We start from the raw sequence: 6000 nt of genomic DNA, 5'->3' as shown, positions 1-6000 counted from the left end.
GATCAAATATCACACAGTACAAGTCTAGGAACAGTTTTTTTGTTCATGTTATTAATAAGGTTTTTTCAGCACATGAGCAGATATCACCGTTATAGCATAATCAACATGAATGCAGTGTCCTTGAGTTGTCTTAATTCGGTAAGTTTGCAGATGTAGGTTAGTATTTTTTATTAGCCCATACTTGACTCAGGACCACATTTTAACTAAAGTAAACGCACCTGATTCAACTTTTTTAGACGCCCTCTTGTCCTGTGTATTTTTTTATGAAAGGTGCCCGTGCTCTCTCTCTCTCAGCATGTGAGGATGGTCCAACTGCGTTGCAAGACGGTTTTTATTTTAATTTGATTTAACCTTTATTCAACTAGGCAAGTCAGTTAAGACCAAATTCTTATTTACAATGATGGCCTAACAAAAGGCGGTTCTGAATTTGTTGTAGAGAACATTGTTTTGTCTACCGTACAGCTCAGTGAGCACAGACACACTGACCAATGTGTTTTGAACAATTTTTTTAGCAACCAGATGTTCAAGAGCATATGACTCGATTTTTCATATCTCCCCATATGTGGCAACATTTATTTTCGACCGTTTAAACATGTATTTTATTAATAGACCGTCATTGTAAATGAGAATTTGTTCTAAACTGACTTGCCTAATTAAATAAAGGTTAAATAAATGAAAAATGTCACACATCGTATTCTCCTATTGGAAAAGTATGATGTAATGCATTGAACCACCGGTAGGTAGACGTGTGTTAGACCTGAACGCAACCGTGACCGGACTGAATGCTGATTGGATCTCACTAATGCGGTCAATGCGACCTCGATTGCGGTCCAAACGTAAACAAGCCAGGTGGCAAAGTAAAATTCGTAATCATTGCCAGATTCATTATCCGGGTAGTTTATGGTAATGTGCAGGTATTTGTATATGAGTTTCAGGTAGATTCATTATTCTAGACGAATTTAATTGTTAACCGCACCACTTCTGATTGAACATTGTGCGCTTGCGCGACGATGAGAAGCGAGAAGGATCCCGTTGGCAGTATCCTCCCACGCGCTGACTAGAACGTCTTTACCAGAGACGGAAGAGAAATCGAGACATTTCATAGGTTCCTTTTTTCTGGTTCATATACAGTCAATTACCTAAGTAGACCAGACCCGGCTGCTATTGCATTGGTGCCTATAGGAGAGCCACCCCTTAAGTAGACCGGAACTGTGGCAATTTTTCTCAATTGTAAACGGCCTTTATGGGATATCTTCATTTATCCACCATCTTTGGTCTTTACATTGAGGCGCATGCGTTCCCCGATTTATGTCAAGGCACAAAAGTGGCGCTTTATCGTTTCAAGCTCTACTCGGGTAAGAATTTCAGATACTTTTTATTCAAATGTTATGGTTAGTTAGTCAAAGTTTCAGCAACTAGCTATATGTCCACGGGCTCCCTTGGGTCTCCTGCTAATGCTATAAAGTCGGCATTTGTGACGATTTAGCAGTACATTTGTTACCCCGCTTGAGATTTCCTCCCCCTCTCTGCCGTGGCAGGGTACTAGTTATATTGCCTCCGCTCTCTCGTATTGTTTCGCTCGCTCTCTAATGGCGGACGTGAGGCAGTGCTGCTTGCTGACGGAAGGGGGGCACATTTTTGCCCTTGCCTTGTTGAAAATGTTTAGTTACCCCCTCAGGTTTGTATCAGTGTTATAAAAAGGTCCATACTGAGAGTACATATGTTTTTAGGTCTGTCAACTATTATATTGACACAAACAGGGCAGTTTCTAGATATGTAACAGTATAGCGCCCCCTTTCGGGTGGGTACTGAACGTGTATTTTCTGTGATTGCCCCGGATAGTCTCAGGGGCAACTTTCCAATTAAACCTTTATGTTACACAGGTATCACAAAAACAATACATTTGTTTTGGTTTTCAGACTGTGTTGTGCAAACAAGTCATGTCCACTGAATAGTAATGTGTGTTAGCGTCTGAGCACGGTGGGTTTTTTCTTCTTCTAGCTAGCTAGTTAGCCTATCATCACATTGACATTTGAAGCAGGGTTGAGTGGTACTGTAGAAACGTGAATAATACTTTGCTTATGCGACTAAACATCACATGGATCGCGAATAACTTATGATATTTTTTCTGTAATAATAATGGCGCAGTCTCTTTGGCTCGACACCAAGTTCGCCGCTAATCCATTCCGTGGAAGGCCGGGGCAGCAGGGGTGGGAACGGAACTGAACCACGTTTTGTGGTCCTCAAGTTAGCCCACAGACCCCATCTCCCCCGCTCCTCTGTTCGTCAGAGCAGCTTATCGGGTATCAATTAATTATTTGTCATCGGTCTATTGTCCACCTAAAGTTTTGGAACATTTGCTCTAAGTTACCTGAATAAAAATGATAGCATGGCGGGTTGACATCGTTATCCGGTTGTCTTGAGTGGAGCCGGAGGAGCTGTGGTCCTCGCTATTGAACAGAGGTTTTACCCGGCTTGTGCAGTCAAGGGCACGGCCTGATGGGGAGAGAGGGAGAGCTTTGGGCCAAATGTGGTAGGCTTTTTCATGTACTGAGTCACATCATTAGGGAGCATCAGCTATTAGTAGCCCAAACATGGGTCTTGATGGCAATAAATTATATAAATGATTTGAGTTGCATTCGCAGTCTAGCAGCAGGAATAGAATAGTTTGTATTATGGCATATTCAGGTGTCTGGTAGCTGCTTCACTGTGCATCATGCATCAGTCATTAACAGTGGCTTGAGCTTATATAATATGACTAAATGATAAGAGTACCAGGGACCACCCGGGGTATGATGATGGCATGTGCTTGTCGTAATTACATCATACCTAATTCACTCCCCATGATTTAATGGACATTTTGCCGTTTTAGCTGTATGCTGTGTTGCCAGTTTGCAGACAATGTATGACACTGTGGCCTGTGAACAGTCTGTCTAATGCAGTGTTTCAGTGTTCAGTTCGAATCCCGAATGTCTCTAACCACACCTCTATTATGAGGGTAGAGGCATCATCTGATAAGTCTTGTTGGCGGAACGTTGCCTGTCCAAGCTCTTTGCAGGAAGTAGACACATGAATGAAGACCACATTCACAGTGCTGCACTGCAGTCTGGAGTCGATTTGCTCCTTGCTGTATCAGTATCAGTGACTTGGTTCTGGTACATATCAACATATGGGTTGTTTTGCTATTTATTTTTGACATTTTGACATGAATAATGCATGTTGTTACTTTTAATGTATAGAACCCACAACAACCATATGGATACTATTTAACATCTGTCCAACCCCCTTCAACCACTATTGCAAAAGTATTGAGCATAGCTGGCAGATTGGCTTTATAAGGATGTGGAGTAGAGCCCCCACAGTCCAAATGGCTTTTGTAGAAGCCTTTTTTCAAAACATGAATAAACCGATTAGGGATCTTGAACACCACCCCACTTCATTTCCCTGTTGCATTTTCTGTCACATAAGTGTGAGAAGAAGAATTACAGCAGAGAGATTGGTCAGAACTTCTGATTTCATCAAGCACGCAAACAAACAAATCTTGGAATTGAATTTATCAAATGGAAAGGAAACAACTTATTACAGTTCTTATTTCCTGAGTGGAATTAAATGGGATTTTGTCAATGTGTCACATCAGATTCAACTAGGCTGCTTGATTTAGCCCCCAATTGGTAACTTTTTAAAAGGACGTGGTCCATATTATCAGGTATGCTATTAGCAATAAGCATGATAACCTGTAACCCAACTGAATCAGCATAATGGCTATAAATAAATAGGCTGAAGCATGGGATTGCCTATCTGCATTTACCCTGTTGGGCTAATCATTAGTAGAGTCCTGCATTGGGTCAGATACCCATGGGTGAGCCACAAAAAAATCAGCTGGCGGGTGGAATTAAAACATTCTTTGCGTGTGCGAGTGTTGCCAAATAAAGGTACACATACGTGTTATTCAATCATTGCACCCACACTGCTTGCGCGCCTCGGCGATCGTCTGTGTGGCCAGGCGCTACAATAGAAATCGGTTCTATTTGTGATCCTCAATGCACTGAAAGTCCGGCCTCTCCCATCTCCTCATTGGTTTCTAAGAGCATATACCCACGTGCCATCTCCTCATTAGTGTTTAGCAGCATATACCCACATAAGTGATTGAAAGATGAACTGACCTCCACACTCCAGTCGTTGTAGTAATGCACCGTAAAGTTGGTTGCCAACCACCATATAAAGTCCAAAGAAGTAAAAAAGAAGCCTGAGGAAGGAGGAGAGATGACAAAACGGTAAACCAAATTCCTTTCTCATCTGCGGATTAATTGTTGGAGTACAGGACATTGTGCATTTCAGGTCAAATAACAACCCAATGTTTATACCCAGGACAAATTAGCTAGCAACAGCAATCTAGCTAGCTAAATTGCCATAAATGTTTAATGCTTTTTGATCTGTCCCCAAATTAATATAATTGGTTCAGAGTTTGTTTTGATATTTCAACCTGCATGTCCTGATTGCTTCTGGTGTGGGTGAACAAAATCAACTTGCGCGTGATGGCGCACACGCGCGTACGGTTTGGTCAGCAGGCTACCAGCCATGCACTCATTGAGATGTGGAGCCGGCAACTGTCCCCTATTTGTGTGGTGCTAAAACGTTTCTAATTCGTCCATTCGCAGAGCTTATGTTCCCTCTCCCCACATGAGAATACAACACATTGCCAAATTCACTTTCCCTGGATTGCCTAGCTCAAACAAAAATGGCTAACATAGGCCTAACCTGGAGAAATAAAAATAAAGGTTATGAATAGGGAATAGACTGCAACACCATCGTTGAAACATGCTGCGTGAGTAAAATTCCCCGTTTGGAAGGACATTAACAGGGTAGATAAATACACACCCTGCACAAAGTTTTTGATAATTCAGTTAATTATCAGTTGTTTATTACATTAATTCAGGCTTTCGTTCATTAGACCAAACGCAGGCCATATAAAGTGTAAACCGCTACTGCTGGTAAAAGTTTGAGTGGCCTACTAAATAAATGTAGCCTATTTTTGAAGCCTATATTTCATTCTCGTAATCTCGAGAGGAAAATCTATCTCGCATAGAACACCTAAGCCGACTAGGCAAATAGATCAACTATCCTACTATGGGGTTGTATGATTTTTCGATTCATTACTCATTTTGTTTGCAGAGGAAAAGTAAATGTAGACTGTTCCAGCATCTTCAAAGTGCGCCACGGTATAAATATTTTATCATATTCTATATTTTCTTTGGGGTGGTGTAGTACCACAGCTAAATGACTGCAGCGAAAACTCTGATGTTTACTAAACTCAGCAAAAAAAGAAACAGCCCTTTTTCAGGACCCCGTCTTTCAAAGATAATTTGTAAAAATCCAAATAGCTTCACAGATCTTCATTATAAAGGGGATTAAACACTGTTTCCCATGCTTGTTCAATGAACCATAAACAATTAATGAACATGTACCTGTGGAACGGTCGTTAAGACACTAACAGCTTAAAGACGGTAGGCAATTAAGGTCACAGTTATGAAAACCTAGAACACTAAAGAGGCCTTTCTACTGACTCTGAAAAACACCAAAAGAAAGAAGCACAGGGTTTCCTGCTCAGCTGCGTGAACGTGCCTCAGGCATGCTGCAAGGAGGCATGAGAACTGCAGATGTGGCCAGGGCAATAAATTGTAATGTCCGTAGCTGATCGTCCACGCAGTGGCAGACAGGATCGGCACATCCGAGCATCACACCTGCGGGACAGGTACAGGATGGCAACAACAACTGCCCGAGTTACACCAGGAACGACTGTCCGCAATAGGCTGAGAGAGGCTGGACTGAGGGCTTGTAGGCCTGTTGTAAGGCAGGTCCTCACCAGACATCACCGGCAACGTCACCTATGGGCACAAACCCACCGTCGCTGGAACAGACAGGACTGGCAAAAAGTGCTCTTCACTGACGAGTCATGGTTTTGTCTCACTAGGGGTGGGACAGGGATTCGCGTTTATTGTC

At 42.2% G+C, this 6000-nt stretch overlaps 1 protein-coding gene across 2 annotated transcripts in view; it reads left to right on the top strand.

Annotated features, from left to right (window-relative positions):
* Positions 1-1036: 1036 nt before the first annotated feature.
* Positions 1037-6000, top strand: part of LOC118371559 (zinc finger MYM-type protein 2-like) — a 47936-nt gene continuing 42972 nt past the window's right edge. For both annotated transcript variants that reach the window (XM_035757056.2, XM_035757055.2), the window contains exon 1: positions 1037-1355. The gene's annotated coding sequence lies outside the window, so the exon portion shown is untranslated. The remainder of the gene's footprint in view (positions 1356-6000) is intronic.

This window comes from Oncorhynchus keta, chromosome 34 (assembly GCF_023373465.1).
Source record: "Oncorhynchus keta strain PuntledgeMale-10-30-2019 chromosome 34, Oket_V2, whole genome shotgun sequence".
Taxonomy (NCBI): Eukaryota; Metazoa; Chordata; class Actinopteri; order Salmoniformes; family Salmonidae; genus Oncorhynchus; species Oncorhynchus keta.
The sequence above is the reverse complement of the archived record's forward strand: the minus strand, read 5'-3'. Positions and strand labels throughout refer to the sequence as shown.